Source organism: Accipiter gentilis, chromosome 8 (genome assembly GCF_929443795.1).
Source record: "Accipiter gentilis chromosome 8, bAccGen1.1, whole genome shotgun sequence".
NCBI classification, from domain to species: domain Eukaryota; kingdom Metazoa; phylum Chordata; class Aves; order Accipitriformes; family Accipitridae; genus Astur; species Astur gentilis.
The window spans coordinates 27,632,494-27,649,852 of NC_064887.1; the positions used below are offsets into that span (position 1 = coordinate 27,632,494).

Sequence of the window (17,359 nt, forward strand, 5' to 3'; positions counted from 1 at the left end):
CCATGAGAAAGTGAGCCAAGTTTTCTTTCTCTCAACAAGTATTGGCAGACTTATGAACTGTGTGGCAGGTACTAAGAATAAATAAGAACAGCTCCACTGAAGTTGGTAATGTCTGATGATTTATACCCACTGACAACCTAAACTGGATTACAAATTGCAGAGTCATTTCTGTCCTTAATTACAGTTATGCCACCTCACTGCAGAATGAATTTCTACAGGTGGGGAGCTTGGGGTCTAACTGAGCTTACAGGATATTTATGGATGGTGACGATGCATGAAAAGGAAAGGATTTTGCTTGGGTCTCACTTCCATCTGAGCTTTCACTTAGAATATGGATGCTTGTTTTCTACCTTGAATTTTTAGGAATCTTCCACTGAAACAATGAACTTCAATACTGGAAACCTAACCCTGCATGTGTTTAAGGTGCAGCCGTACATTTCACTTGTTTTCAGATATATTTGTTAAGCAAAAAAACCCAGTCTCATAACAGTCTTAAGAAACTCTGATTACTTTACACTTTTGCAGACAAACATTCCAGTAAGATGTTCCCTGACTGATATTAAAACTAGTGGACTGAAAAGTTGTTTTCTAGCTGCAATTGTACAGAACTGGAATTGTCAAGGAAAGCAAACATACCTGCAACATCTTGAATAAGTGCAGTGATTAAGTGTACTACCACTATAATGTTCATCCACGTTCAATTTGAACCCATACTGAAACAAAAGAAGTGGAAGGCTGCTGGCATTATCAGAAATAAAGTCTGTATTTTAGGTGAAGAGGACAGAGCTTGCTCGAAGAGAGACTAGCAAAGAAAGAACAAAAGAATCCTGAGCGTCTGCTGGAAGGCTCAGAAAGCAGGAGGAAGACAGCTGTGTGAGCTGAAAAAACATGGGAATAACAACAAATGTTTATTAACTAGAATAAATTTAGCCTGGAAAACTGGAAGATGTTTTAACACAAAAATTGTGGAAGTGCATGTCCATAGGATTAGTTAAGGAGAAAAAGCTTTTCTCCCTTTAAAATTTATAACTGGATTATATGATGCTATGTCTGTGGAAGTAGAAGATTGCCTTAGATACAAAGAAAAACCCATTGGCTTAATGCTTCTAATTCATTAAAAATTCTAAAGGTTTCTGAATTTTTAAAGCAAAATAAGTGGAGAATAAATGGCACAGGTATCAAGTCCAAGAGGCAGAGTAAATGTTTTTTCTTTTTTTGCATTATGTGGACTACAGATAGACTAAAAATTGTACTTTTTTTTAATACTGTTTAAAAAGATTACATGAGACTATATTTGTGCTTACAAATAATGACAGAACTATCTACTGACTCAAAATTAATACTTCATTAGAGAACTCCAGAAAATAATCTAATTTAAATGTACAATTACTCAACCTCTCTATGATCTAGGTGTCTAGAAACCTAGGAGGAAAAATACCTTGTTGTGGTAATTCCAGTACATCTTTTCACAACACATTGTTTGTGGATACCACTGAAACAATTATCCTTCCAACAGGAAAGGTTAAAGTTATTTCTTTTCTCATTATAGCCACACATATGGGAAGGACAGACATAAGCAACAAGAACACATGTAAAAAGTATGAAAACACTGCAATTTTCATCATATTTGGTATGAAATTTTGGCTTCCCGTCTTATCAGCTGGACCCTTTATTGATTATTCATTCCTTTTACAGACTTAATCATGACAGGTTTAACCAGACAGAAAATAGCAAACTTTAGTGACGTAGGGACTCAGCTTTAAGTCAGAAAACCAGAAGGTTTCTCCTGGCTGTGTGGTGTCATGCTGAACAAAGTACTTTGTCCTTTTATTCTCTGAAATACCCAACTGCAAGAAGGAGATGGGAGCATTTAGATACAAACTGTGGGATCAACATATATAAAGCACTTCTTAAGAGAAAAATATTTTTACTTGCTTATGTTCATGAAGCTTTTCTGTTGTAGTTGGATTTTCCATAGTACTTTGGGACCAACCAGACTTAGCCTTTGCTGTTAAAACATACTAATCAGTAACAAACAATATGGGAAGATGATGGCTCAATAACCCAGTTTGAAACACTGAAAATGCATCTTGACTGAGGAGAAATGTATAGCAGGCCAACTACTATAGAGCTACTGACATTATAAAGACTATTAGCAGCAGAATGCTTCACCCAACAGTTAACACTTTTGGCATACAGGACTATAGTTGCAATGACTTTATTGGAGCAAACTTCCAAGTGATGACTCAAATGTTCCCATGCCATCTATGACCCAGAAGGGCAGTTCTGCCTTCCATGTCTTTCTAGACAATGTTCTTCTAGTGTGTAAGATGATTCTTTTGAAAAGTTGGTTTGTTAAGACCTGCATTCATGTCTGTCTTTCTGCTTAATTCTTGTGCAGAATGTTTTCTGCACACACTTTTGCTTGTACTTCTTTTTCTTATTTATTTTGCAGCAGTACCGTGCTTTACTTCTGCTGCTCTTGAGTCATGGTTTGTAAGCTAACAGCTGAAATCACTTTCAGATTGCTTGGCACAGTCCTGACCAGGAGCATTTAGGACTACAGTTTGGTAGGGGAGATGCCCTGAGAACTAGACAATGGAAACACTGCAGAAATACAAAATTCACAGCGAAAGCTAGTATCAAAAAATACCTAAAACACACCATTGACTGCCCCAATTTTACATGGTTCAGGTACTGAAATGTACTTTGTCTGTAGTTCTTTTACAAGCAAGTAAATGTATGTTAGCCTGTTTGATTACCCGTTGGCTGGATAAGTGCTTGAAAACAGGCCTTATATTTTGAAAATATGAAATTAATTTGAGTTAAAATGTTATGCTCATAATTAATTTGCATATATATACCGCACATAACACTTGAAAAATGTATTGTCTGCATTGTGATTCAGATTCCATTCCTGTTCCTTCCTGAAATACTCTGATGCACCAAAGTAAATTTTTAATTTGTTTTAGCAAAATAAAAAAACTGAAAAGCTTTACCAGGGGCAACAGACTGGAATGGAATATTAGAAAACAATTTTTTTAATATTTTCCTAAGTTTTTGTTGACTGCTTTAAAGAAGACCTATCTTACAACCAACTATCATTTAAGTAGAACCTACAGCAAAGCAAACTTAGTAGGGTATTTGCTCTGCACTATTAAAACTTTGAACTGCTTGTGCATATGGTTCCTACTGATAATAACTGGGCTAAATGAGGCAACAATAAAGATTTCTGCACATTAGCTAAATCTAAAACAACATCCCAAGGGCGAAAACTCTGTACCATTAAAGATAATGGCAAAATTCTTCATGACTTCAATATAGATGATATTTCATTGTCCAGAATATATATGCTATCATAATGGAAACATACAAAAAGGACAACAATTTTTGTTTCATCCAGTCTTCCTTAGTATATGTATTCGAATACTGGTTCTTTAAATATAGGAAAGAAATGGAGATTAATACAGTACAGCTAATCATAAAAAGCAGTTGCTATGCATTGTAAAATAATATCTGCTAACAGATCCAGGTTAGATAAAAAGAAAGAAGTTGTCAAACTTATTGGTAAATTCCAGGGGTTTGTGGGAGTTTTATGATGGAATATCTTTTAAATGGGCTATGCCATTTTGACAAAAGGAAAAAGTTTGGTAGGATACGTTAATTTCAGCAATACTTCATTTTCATAAAAGGAATTGGGGAAGAAGCATGGAAAAATCCTTGCGCTAAAGCTCTAAGCCACCTAAGCTAACTTCTCCAACATGGATGAAGTAATTTTCAGTATAAATATACCGAACATAAAAATAATATTATATTGAAAATAAATATGTTTATAAATATATCATATTGAATATAAAAATCAATATAATTGGAAAATCAAAGAAGTACAAAACAAAGTAGAATTCATTTTGTGTAGTGACCTGAAAGATTTTGAGCAATTCTGGGTTTTACTTCATTCTGTAAAATGCATTGTTTTATTCCGTTTTTGAAAACTGCAGAAAATACAGATTTTCTCCCAAAACATAAAATTCCATTCTTGACAAGTTCTAGTAATGAGCAATAATCATCTCCGTATTAATTTGTGCATACCGCCTTTAAAATGTGCTGCCCAAATGTTTATTTTTGATTCATATCTCATCAGCTAAAACACCCATATGGTTTCGTTTGGAAAGACCCACTGAGCTTGTTATCAAAAATAATATGGACCAGCAGATATTCACTCAATTTCTAGAAAGCTTTATGAATCAGAAACACTGGCATTTCTTAAATTACTGGGTGCCTGACTTAGCACAATCTGTCATTGGTTAATAAAACAGAAAACTGGTGAAATCCCCTTGGTGTTCTTTGGAACAGGGGCAGATGGCTCCCATCTCCCTGAGGAAGTTTTATTTTGTTTTCCTCCTCTTCTCTCAAAAGGGAAACTTGGTAACACTGTGACAAAAACATACTACACGAAATAACAAGTTCAGGCACTTTATGAGAAACCGAGATATTGTTTTAAAGTAGAATAGTACTTTATTGGGAACTAAAGTGTTTATAGGATTATAAAATGCCTGGGATGACACCAAGATATATATCCAATATACCTATAAGGAAAATTGCTTTCTAACTTTTAGGGGGGGAAAAACCCTACACCACCCCAAACAGAAATTCCGTTATGTAGCCTGATCCAAGTCACTGATATAAGTAATAAGCAGTGCTGAAATCTTTGAATCCCTGACAGTTTCTACTGCAGTTTTCTACAACTATGAAATATCTCATACTTTCACTAACATAGATGAAAATCAGAGTTCCGTAGGACAATCACTGGACTTCCTAGCAATTTATTGACAAGCACAGACGTGGAGAAATCTGAGAATCTTTGGTTCTGTTCTGGGCTCAGGAAAATCAAATTTTATGGTGGGCACAGGCTCATTTCTATTCCTTATAAAAAACTGCTTTGTATCATTGCTTTTCAGTTCCTGTTCTTTGTGTTTCTGCACAGTTTCAGTCTTCCTTAGCCACTCAGTTCATCACCTCCTCACCTATTACTGACACCTGGGCTTTCATCTCTACTGATACCCATTCTCCTTCCTCCAAATTTCCTCATTCAAACTCTTTCTCTTCATGGGCCCAGCATCTTCCTTCTGTGTAAAGCCAGGGAAGATCTTCTGCATGGCACAACTGAAAGCAGAGGAAAGCTAGCATCTCCATTTCAGTACCTGCAGACAGGTAACAAAAATAATACTCCCACTTTCTCTGAATTGGACAGGAGACTTCCCAGTAAGAGAAGGAAGAGAAGTCCTTATTTTCAACTAGATTGTAAGGGAACTAGATAGTAAGGGGTAAATCTTGCCTTTTTATGGAAGGTGTATGTCTGTGAATCATTTTGGCATGAAAAGAGCAGGAATGCATAGAGTTGTATCTGTTCTTCAGATCACAGCACGGACTTCCTAGAGTAGAATTGACTGTAAAAAGGAGCTAGAATCAATCTGCATCTCTGACATGCAACTATATTAGCCACAGCTAAACTAACATTACATTAGGACCTAGTCTTAAGCATTTCCTCCTTCACTTGTGGTTAATTTTAACTTGGCATGCATCTTACCGACACTGAAGTTAATAATCAGAACTCAGGGCTAGTCATGCATAAGGGTACTCTAGTAGTTTAGTAGTTTTAGATGATAAAGCTTGTTTGTTTAGCTGGTAATAACTTTTCTGAAGCATAGCCATTTGTACTGTGATGGATAATCTGGGGCCTATGGATAATCTGAGTTATTACTGTACAATGAAACCTCTCAGAGAACATAAATTATCCAATACAGGACATTATGGTATTATTAATGAACAAACCTGGGGGACGGTGGGAGATAGAAAGAAAGAATAGAAAATTTGGGAGTAATTTCCAAAAAAACAATAAAGCTATGAACATATATTTGATGAGTTTGGGGTAAAACCATAAAATAATTTTAAATGTATTTGACAGAGTTATATAAAATGTAAAATTAAAAAAAAGGGGGGGGGGGGGGGACGATGACACACGACTAAACTGGCATTTTCAGCAGGCATTTCAAAAGAATCTAAAATTCCTTAAGAGATGACCACTGAACTACCTTTTGTGCATGAAGGAGTCCTACTTAACAACCCAGGACCTGTCATTTGTACACAGTTCTGACCAATCTTTACAAGTATTTTTCCAAATCCCTTCTTTTTTCTGTTTTTGCTGTCCAAATTTCTCAACAGAAAGCACAGCTGAAGCTATGCTCTTCCTTCTGCAGTGACAGTACTATCCCAGAACACATGCAACGTAAAATCTCACCTTACATGATTTTTCACCAAAGCTCCAAGTAATGTTTTCAGTGTATATTTAGAGCTTGATTGTAATACTTCACCTTTTGTCCTCTAGACAAGTCATTAGCTGTTGGCAGTTTCTTTGGGGAAGAGCAGGAGCAGGGTGTTTGGGTTCCCCCACCTCTCTTCCACAGAAGTTTCCAGAATTGTTTGCCTTTCAAACTGTTACAGCCCATCTTCAAGGAGAACTTTAAAAACCCGATCATAGCTGCAGACGAAGTGATGCAGAAATCCCCTTGAGCTATCTGCAGAGTTCTTCTGTCAGCAACCTGAGTGTCAGCCCTCTCCAGACAGACTTGTAACAAAGCTTTAGTCAACTTACACAAGTTCAAAGGGAAAAGCTCTCTGCACAAGATGATGTTTATTTTGGTTATAAGCACTCCTTTGTCACACTGGAACCCAAAATTTCAGAAGCAGATATATTCCGTTAGGAGAGTTTTGTTCTGCCGTAATTTTTCTGAGCATACACAGCACAACTACAGTTCTTCACTTCCATGTGTATGAATTACATAGACACCACTGAAGAGAGAGAGAGAGAGAAAAAACCAAATGAAAACAAACAAAACCCCAAGTACATGCTGTTGAAATATTTTATGATTTAATGTGTTTATTTAACCATGATTCATTGACATATTTAAGGGATAAGGTATTTGCAAAGTGTTGGGAATAAACTCAATATTTGTGCTTAATACGCTACAGAACATTACAGGTCAAGAACGAAGATTGCTCCTTAAGCTAATAGATGTTATAGAAGACTACAAGATTTCAGAAAAAAATTATAAAGCTTTATGTACAGACAGAACAACAGGCCGAACAAATTAAATTTAACACAGAGCAATGTGGACAAGCAAAAAAACAACTACTAAGGTAACAAGAGGAAACATGGATTCCCTCTGGTCAGACACAGGAGAAAGATTGGGGTACATATAAAATTGGGACAAAACTAATACCGAATATACAATAACACTTCAGTAAAAAGATCTCTATAATAGAAATATCTAAAAAGAGAGAATAGACAATAGAAATAAAAAACAGAAATGTACTTAGGAAAATCTATTCTATCTATATTGGCCTAGATTGTCAATAAATGCACGTATATTCTTCCATCTACAATGAGCGGGAATTTTAATATAAAGTAAAAAGTGTCAGTAACATCTTCAATAGTTTCCAGGCAAAGCCTAATACATTATATTTGCATGTTGAAATATTTACACTATATTAGTTTAATATTCTGAACATAATAGATTAAAGATATAAAATTCTATTTTCCAATAAGAGTTCTGGGGGTGATATATTGGATAAAGAACATGAACGATGCTTACAATAGCCCTTGTCAGGCTCAGACTTGCTGTTAAGGTCAGTGATTAGTTTAACAATTCAACGCCCTAAAAAAATCTGTATTGGCTAACTGTCAAGAAGTTCTGGCCAAGTCCTTCAATAGATGGCCAGGAACTGAAGAGAACCTGGCCTCAGAAAAGACTGTGAACAGCTGAGATTTCTGGAAAAGAAACCTGAATGATTTGGAAGATAATTTCAATATAATTATATGTAAATAGATCAAGGAGTGACATGGATTATTATAACAAAAATAGTTAAAAGAAGCAGATGAAGGAATAGGCATGAATTCAATTTCTCCTGCTGTGTTACCATCTATGCACAATTCATAAACTATTTGTTATTTTATAATAATGCATTATAATTTAGTAATTGTGTATTACATGGAAAACACATGCACTAATCTTTTATAAACTGATTTTGTGTCTCTGAAATATAATAAAAATATCTTAAAACTATCTATCTGAATGTATATGACCTCAAGCTAGGAAGGTGGATTTCACTAGTGCAATTCTGTACAAAAGAATTACACAATTCTGTTCAAAAGAAATATGTCTGGTTAAAAGATATTCAATATTTGGAGAGGGATTCAAGAACCATCGAGAAGTTAGGTATCTGTTAAAGGCTAGTCATCTTGGCTACCTCTGTGATCAACTGAATAAGATACACACTTCAAGACTGTGATTCTTGTATCCTATGTTTGCCTCGTATGAGCAATATCTCCTTTCCCAGGAGCACTGTGCTGGCCAACTGGCTTAGACTAGATACCCGCTTCTTAGGCAAATAAAGATAAGGGAGGTGAACTCCAGCCCTATGGCAAAGAATGTTCTGTTCATATTTGTAGATTTCTTTCCTCATGTAGGAGGTTAACTAACTAAACCTAGGTACGCTTATTTTGAATCACATTTGTTTGGTTGGTTGGTTGGTTTTGGTAAATCTCACCTCACAAAAATGCCTCTTCTCAAAAGTTGAAGTGAAAGGTATTCCAAAAATTCCTGCAACTGCATACACACATTTCAAACATGATTCAATCTGGTATTCAGATTCAGTTTGCTGTTTATTTTCCATGCTTGTTGGACAATCTTCAAAGCACCCCATATTTAATTGACATCCAGAAAATATATATTCCTTTATGAGAAACATACTGTTTTCTGTGCAGGGAGCCTGAAAAATATACCAATTGATAATCAGTATTTTCTCATCAATTTACTGACACAAAACAAGTAAAGAGTTTTACTGTTGTTTCCATACAATAAAAAAATAGTACCTATGCTCTCACTGATAATCAATGCCTTTATAATGGAACTTAAGCATGGTGGGGTTTTTTTGATTCAACAAATTCTTCTATTCCTCCCCAAACTGAGTCAAATATTTACACATGGTAAATCACCCTCAAATGTGCAGTCTGGGTTTGTCTGCTGATAGTCCCCCAGATAGCTACAGAAAACAGTAACTCCCTTTCTATTCAGCACTGGGAATTTAATTCCTCTGGAATAGACATACATACTTTTCCTTAGCTAAGGCTAAGCATAAGAGTGTAAAAGCCTGAGCCATACCAATGCACACACCCATGGGGACATACATGCTTCAGCAGCAACAACAAAAACCACCAAGAGCAAAACTTACAGATTTTGAAATGTCACAAAGCTTCATAGCTTTTTTCCCCATCTTTTGGTTATTTGCATTTTTCTTCTCCAAAATTTAGAAAATAAAGAATAGCTACATACACAGAAAAATGAAAATGAAAAGGACTGGTTATTAGTGTTTACTGTTAGAAGCAGAAAAAAATAGAAAGAAAAAAGTAATAATACTTCCAAATTTCAATGTTATTTTATTTAAACTCAAGATATATATACATATGCATTTATTTATTTATAGTATTTGGAAGAACTAACAATCATTCTGGTTTAAATCCTATAAGATAGAAATAAATTTAATTTTTAAATAATTTTTTTCTCAACTTGAACTGTTGAAATAAATTCTGATAAAAAATTGGAAGAATTTAAAAAAAAAAAAAAAAAAGCCCACGCAATTTCCAAGTGCCATGAGCATGAGTGGAGAACATTTCAATACCCAAATGTTTTTTTACAAGAATTATTGCATTTTCATTTTCAGATACTAAACATTCATCTACAGTAGGTTGCATTTCTTATGAACAATGCTACCATATTGCTTCCAGAAACATTGTTTTCCGTATAAATCAAATAACTTTAAGAGTCAGGTTTTACCACGACTCCAAAAAGTAGTAACACAAAAAAGATATTTTACAAACCCGCAATACCTGTATTTCTATTTCTAATTAAAACCTGTCTTGTATTTAAAACTGCACTGTACAGACTGGTTTTGAATTGCTATAATTACACATCTGAATATGTATATAATGGAAATGGGGCAATCAGAGGCAAGTAGTTTTCCAAAATTTTATAGATAGCAAGTTTAAAATATATCAACAGATGTGCTGAGGGTTTCTTTTGATAAAGTGATGCTGAAAATTAAAAAGAATTAATGTATGATTTGCAGGGTCTTTATACTTAATTACATTGGCATTGGTTGATTATAATGACTATTTTAAATGATTTACTAGATTTAGAAATGTTAATGTCCACAGCTTAACCCAGGCTCTCCAGCACGGTCCTTTATTTCTAGTATGAAACAAACTGCATGGAAGTGTTGTGGGGATTTTTATTTGTTTTAATTTTACGGCAATGAAATACCTAAAATCATTGGATTTCTGCAGCTGGAATAGTCCTCATGCTTACAGGGACTGGTGCTTAATAAAACAGTAACTGGCATTGTACTGTCCACGCAAGAGGCTAGAATGAATGTTTTGTTGACTGTGGCACCCTAACACTGCTTTGGAAATGTAGACGGAGTCCTGTAGTGCTTGTTTGAGTTCTGTGGCCAAGACCTAACCCAAAGGAGCCCTTGAGTCCATCACATCAGATATGTGTTTATCTTATAATACTAATACTTTGTCTTCTACTAAAATGACTACTGTACTTGCTTATACGGGAAACCAATTTTTCTTTACTTCCTTAACAGATGTAGCCTATAGAATAGACACAGAAAGAGACAGTGTGAATTGCTTTGGTGCTATATTCACCAGGGCATAAACTGAAATAGAATGAATTTTCAGATTCATTGTATTTAAAATAATAAAAATAATAAAAATAAAAATTTGTTTTCCTTCATATTTAGGATATTTTAATTCTATTCACAAAATCACTATATATTTTCCCAATTTATAATCTTGTCTAATTAGGTACAAATACTTACATCATAAAAATTGAGTTGTATGATAAAAAAGTGTAACAGTGCTTTTAAAGCAGCTATTGTAACAGCTTTGGAATTAATGCTTAACTAAAGGCTAGAGAACAGCAATTATTCAGCTGGATTTATCTGGAAGGAGCAAAATCTCCCTTATGATTGCTTTAGCAAAACAATTATTAGGCAACAGAGAACATTAGTGTCGTGGTTTAACCCCAGCCAGCAACTAAGCACCACGCAGCTGCTCACTCACTACCCCTAATCCAGTGGGATGGGGGAGAAAATCAGGAAAAAGAAGTAAAACTCGTGGGTTGAGATAAGAACGGTTTAATAGAACAGAAAAGAAGAAACTGATAATTACAATGATAACACCAATAAAATGACAACAGTAGTAATAAAAAGATTGGAATGTACAAATGATGCGCAGGGCAATTGCTCACCACCCGCCGACCAACACCCGGCCAGTCCCCGAGTGGTGATTCCCCGCCCCCACTTCCCAGTTCCTATACTAGATGGGACATCCCATGGTATGGAATACACCGTTGGCCACTTTGGGTCAGGTGCCCTGGCTGTGTCCTTGTGATGGGTTGACCCTGGCTGAACACCAGGTGCCCACCAAAGCCGTTCTATCACTCCCCCATCCTCAGCTGGACAGGGGAGAGAAAATATATAACAAAGGGTTCGTGGGTCGAGATAAGGACAGGAGAGATCATTCACTATTATCGTCACGGGCAAAACAGACTCAGTTTGCAAAATTAACTCAATTTATTACAAATCAACCAGAGCAAGGTAATGAGAAATAAAATGAAATCTCAGAACACCTTCCCACCACCCCTCCCTTCTTCCCGGGCACAACTACCCTCCCGGATTTCACCACCTAGCCCCCCCAGCGGCACAGGGGGACAGGGATGGGGTTTATGGTCATCACACGTTATTATTTGCCGCTTCACCTCCTCAGGACGAGGGCTGATCACACTCTTCCCCTGCTCCAGCGTGGGATCCCACCCACGGGAGACAGTCCTCCACGAACTCCTCCAACGTGGGCCATTCCCACGGGCTGCAGTTCTTCACGAACTGCTCCAGCATGGGTCCATTCCACGGTGTGCAGTCCTTCAGGAGCACACTGCTCCAGCGCGGGTCCCCCACGGGGTCACAAGTCCTGCCAGAAAACCTGCTCCGTGGGCTCCTCTCTCCACAGATCCGCAGGTCCTGCCAGGAGCCTGCTCCAGCGCAGGCTTCCCACAGGGTCACAGCCTCCTTCGGGAACCCACCTGCTCCGGCGTGGGGTCCTCCACGGGCTGCAGGTGGATATCTGCTCCACCGTGGACCTCCCTGGGCTGCAGGGGGACAGCCTGCCTCACCAGGGTCTTCACCACGGGCTGCAGGGGAATCTTCGCTCCGGCGCCTGGAGCATCTCCTCCCCCTCCTTCTTCACTGACCTTGGTGTCCGCAGGCTTGTTTCTCTTACATGTTCTCACTCCTCACTCCGGCGGCAGTTTCTCCCCGTCCCAACTTTTTTTCCTTCTTAAAAATGTTATCACAGAGGCGTTACCACTATCACTGATTGGCTCGGCCTTGGCCGGCGGCGGGTCCGTCTCACAGCCGGCTAATATGGGCTCGCTCTCTCTCGAACACAGGGGAAGCTTCCAGCAGCTTCTTACAGAAGCCACCCCTGTAACCCCCCCCTGCTACCAAAACCTTGCCAGACAAAACCAATACAGTCCTGTGCCAACTTCTTGTGCCCTGGCTGGGCATGAGAAGCTGAAAAATCCTTGACTATAGTCTAAACACTACTTAGCAATAACTGAAAACATCAGTGTGTTATCAACATCCTTCGCACGCTGAACTCAAAACATAGCACTGTACCAGCTCCTAGGAAGACAGTTAACTCTATCCCAGGTGAAACCAGGACAATTAGAAAGAAGGTAACCTCAAGAAGAATCATGTCTTTAAAAGTGCCTTACAGAGAAATTGGTATATTTATCTTAACAGAAGCTTGAGAAGGGACTTGACTAGTGGGTGTAAGTACCATCATGAGATAAAAATACAGGATCTTTAAGGAAGCAGAGAAAAAGCTTCATATGCGTAATTTGAATAGGTATTTAAAATTATTCTACATCTGAAAGGTTAATTAATAGACTAAATAATCTAATGCGTTCAGGACCCTTCTTCATCTAACCCATCCTAGTAGAAGCAACATGATGACCTAAAATTAGGGGCTCGTCTACCAACACAAAGATTATGTACTTCTTTCTATGAAAAAAATCAGATCACCAAGACCGTAGGTCCAGTATCAGGATCAATAAAGTTTTATAAAGATAAATGATCTCATGACTTTTTATAAATGCAGCTTTTTTTTTTTTTTTTAATTGTCTGAAGTAGTGTAGAAAACACAGCAATCAGTAAATTCAGTGGAAAAAGCACCAGTGTGGAAAATGTACACATATGCATAGCTTTAAGTTCATTTCACTAGAAATCAGTGGCTATTAGTACACTGTACTAGTGATGTATTAGTACATATATTAGTATGCGTACATTAGTACAATGTATTATTGTATCCTGGCCAAATTATTTACTTGGTCTTTATAACTGTAGTGCAGAGCACAAATGCTACTTCACTTATACTTTTCATTTGCACTACCTTGCTTGGTCTCTGCATGGAATAATGGTCCCCGTTAGAACTCCTGTCCTAAAAGCAAGTGAATACGCAATGCATTCAATAGAAAGAATTCCAATTATCATTAAACTGACTTTCCTCGTGTATATGTGATGCTTAGCATTCCATAAAGAAAAAACTGTGAATCCAAAATAAGAGAATTAATTCTGATTTGGAAAGTCACCTTATGTAAATGTTAATTACTACTTGATTATGTTGATTTGGGGGGTTTCATAACGAAAGCAGTACATTTCTTGCTTAAAGTGTCACACTTTTAAAGGACTGCAGTAAAACAATGCAATCAAAACATCAGATTTAGTTTACGCAGTCAGGAGATATAAGGACAACTGTTTCTGATTTCAAAACTTGCTACAGGGAGTAAGTCAATCGGATTAAAGACACTGTGCTGTGAACAGCATTGCAAGTGATCTGCTAAAACATCAAGGCACCCTCAATCAAAAGGCTGACATTCACAACCGAGGTTACTGAAACATAAGTAAGAGAATTTTAATTGCATCGATATTTTAAAGCAAGCCAAGCCAAATACTAATTTGAGTGCAGTGATACCAATAATTATGAAATTATATCACAATACAATTTATAGAATATCCAAGAGTTCTATAGAACAATGATACTGCATTTTTAAAAATCCAGGCATTTATTTCATCATGTCATAGATTTTTTTTAAGCACTTACATTCCTTAGAAGCATGAATGTCATTGATTTCAAGTGGTGTTCTTACTTCTAAATCACTTAGGTGCTTCTAAAAATCTTGCTTTCTCGCATAAGTTTCTTAAATATGATTCTCATGTTTTGGATAATTATTTCACCTAAGAGCTCCTGAAGATTTTTTAACCTCACTTTTATAACAGCTGCCAGTGCGGTTGTTTTTGCTTGTGCAAAATAACATGATTTACATTACATATTACTCTTCAAAATCTAAACACACTAGATGTCTAAACAGTGAAAAATACTAGGCTGTCATCTCAAGGGTTTTATTTAACTCAAAGAAACCTGGAATAAAGTGTTACACACAGCAAAACTAAAATAATAAATTCTGTATTTGATAAAACTATAATTATGAGTTTTGGTTTTTTTTTAAATGAGTGTGTTTGATTCAGTACTCAGTCATGCAGAAATTAAGAATCTGATTATTAAACTTTTAGCAGATTTTATAGCAAGCTCCCATGTTTAACAGTCCTGTTTAACCCTAACAGAAAATTAATTAATTCCCTTAAGAACTCATTTGTACAGCTCCAAGTAACTGACATAAATAGACACTCTAACTGAAAATTCTAAATGTTTCAATATAATCCCACTTCACTAGACCATTACATTGTTGAAAATTACATTTGTGCAAGAAGTGACATGAATTCTGTTGATCCTGCAGGAAAAAAATTAAGAGGTAAGTTCCACCACCCCCTAAATAAGCAACCCCCCTCCCCAAAAATGTACTTAGGCAGGGAATATACCAATGAATATGATTACTTAATTAGGAATATCCCTTAATTAGGGTCTGTATTTTACCTAATGTGTAGCTTAACAGCTTTGCTATTAATCATGTCTTAACGTAAATGCTTTGAAGCTGTTGCTACTCAGTAATGTTCATTACAAATAGTCCCTGTGGGAATCACCAGCTTATTTCATTAAAACTCCTATCTGCTGTTAATTGCTCTTAGGAAAACATGAACAAATTAACTGTGTTTTAAGAGACAGTGGTATAAATTTATATGCTTGTGTGTTTGGTTGCTGGGGACTAACGATGTTCCTGATAATCCTCTGCTGTTGCACTACACTATATGATAGTTGGCAGTGCTAGCCTGTTTTAATCAATAACAGTTGATGTTACAAAGGTTAAAAAAAGAAAATACAGTTTGCAAACCCTAGTGTTTATCATGCCAGCTGAGGCACAGTATCATTCTGAGTCATGGGCAATTAATTTTTAAGTTTTAATGAATCTCTTGTGTGAAAGAAATGATGCTCATTAGCAGGGATGATTGATGTATGTTAACTGAGCAAATTAAAAAATCCAGAATATTTTTACTATGACAGTGGCATAAACAGGATATGTGACACCTTGCTGTTGAAATCAAGGAGTTTCCATAATTCAGAGAGGTATGTGACTTTGTATAAATAGTAATAACATTCAGTTAAAATAGTGTAATAAGAAAAGAGCATTTAATTTAAATGTTCTCATTCAAAATGTTAGTAAATATGCTCTATGTAGTAGAAACAGCCTACAGTACCATTTGCACAGGAATGTTTAAGCAAAAAAGAAAATTCTCTTGTTTAATAAGAAAATCAAGTCATGTTTGCAACAAATATGTGTTAAAAAACGAAGTTATTTATTATCGTCCTTACAAAAACCTATAGCATGATATGATGTTCCTGCTACTTAACTGGGCTTCCCCATAGATGCTTAAATAAAGTCCCTTGGAAAATATGTGGCTGCAATCCAAAAATCAAAGGGAAGTGAATAAAGAGTAATCTGGGAATATATTTATGTGCCATTAAAGAAATCATTATTCTCTCCCCTATTAGCACAATGGATCCTGAGCATCTAATTTGCATATTCAGTATAACCCTCTGACTCTCTGGGAAACCAACATTTTAAATTCGGAAAGATGTCTAAAAATTGGCAATGTTTACTTTCATTAAACTTATTCATTATTAGTCACTTGATCTCAAAAAAAAAAAAAAAAAAAAAAAAAAAAAAAAAGGCAAGAAACTTAACAGGTAACCAAGGAGTGGGATATTAAAAACACTGGGACTGTTTATTTTTAAAAAGAAAAATCACAAAGGAGACACTAAGATGTAGAAACAATGAATGTAGATTAAACTTCTGTTCTCTTCATCTCACAAGGTAAGAACAAGACAACGCTCAAAACTAGAAGCAAGCTAATTGCAGGCTGATGAAAGGTAATAGTACAACCCAGAAACAGGCTTTAAGAAGCATTGCCATTAAACACAGGACTATTCAAAAAGAATTAGAATTTGTAGGAATTACAGGAATGTTGAGTTACAGTAGTGTGGACAAAGAAAAGAAGAGTTAGCATGGATGTAAGAAGTGGATCTAAACATTGGTTCTTTTGAGACCAAAGACAATTGCTATTTATTAGGCATTAGGGGAAAACAAGCAGATTGTCCTAATTTTTATGTTGGATGCTCTACTAAAGCATCTGTGGCTGGCATCTCCTGGGAACTGGATGCTCCACTCGATGGTCTCCAGATCTCATCCAGCACGGCCATTCTCTCAGTTCTAGCTGAATTGGGCAGGAGGGAAGCCTATACATGTAGTATCAACTAAATTCTGCATCTTAGACATGAAAATTATGCTGGAGCTGCATTAGATCACGTTATTTATGTTTCGGTTATTGCTTGTAATGTTGATCTTGAAACATATTCTGCATTTAATAAGTTGACTTCATTTAAACCAAAAATGTATGATTAGGCAAATGCATGCTTGCAGCAGCAAGGAGTGGGCTGAAAACAAACATGGTGTTTACATTCATGCTGAACTACATTAGTACAAATATTGTACTATGGAAACTGAAAATATTTTGGACCATGTTGCGTCTAAAGGATCGTTCAGTCTGTGTTAAAAAAATTTAACTAACGCAGTATAAATTAATTACTTTTGTAAAGCACTTTGTAATACTGTAAGTGAATACTAAGTATTCACTTTCTGTTATTAAATCAATAGGAACTAGCTTATAATACTAACAGAATAAAAACACTCTAGAACTTCATAGACATGATTGTATTAGTTCA

The 17,359-nt window shown here is 36.2% G+C and overlaps 1 long non-coding RNA gene across 1 annotated transcript in view; it reads right to left on the minus strand.

Moving 5' to 3' along the window:
• Window positions 1-5,972: 5,972 nt before the first annotated feature.
• LOC126041704 (uncharacterized) overlaps window positions 5,973-17,359 on the minus strand; it is a 48,680-nt gene continuing 37,293 nt past the window's right edge. The window contains exons 2-3 of the long non-coding RNA XR_007506982.1: window positions 8,608-8,829; window positions 5,973-6,849 (exon numbers count right to left, since the gene is read on the minus strand). This is a non-coding gene — a long non-coding RNA (uncharacterized LOC126041704). The remainder of the gene's footprint in view (window positions 6,850-8,607; window positions 8,830-17,359) is intronic.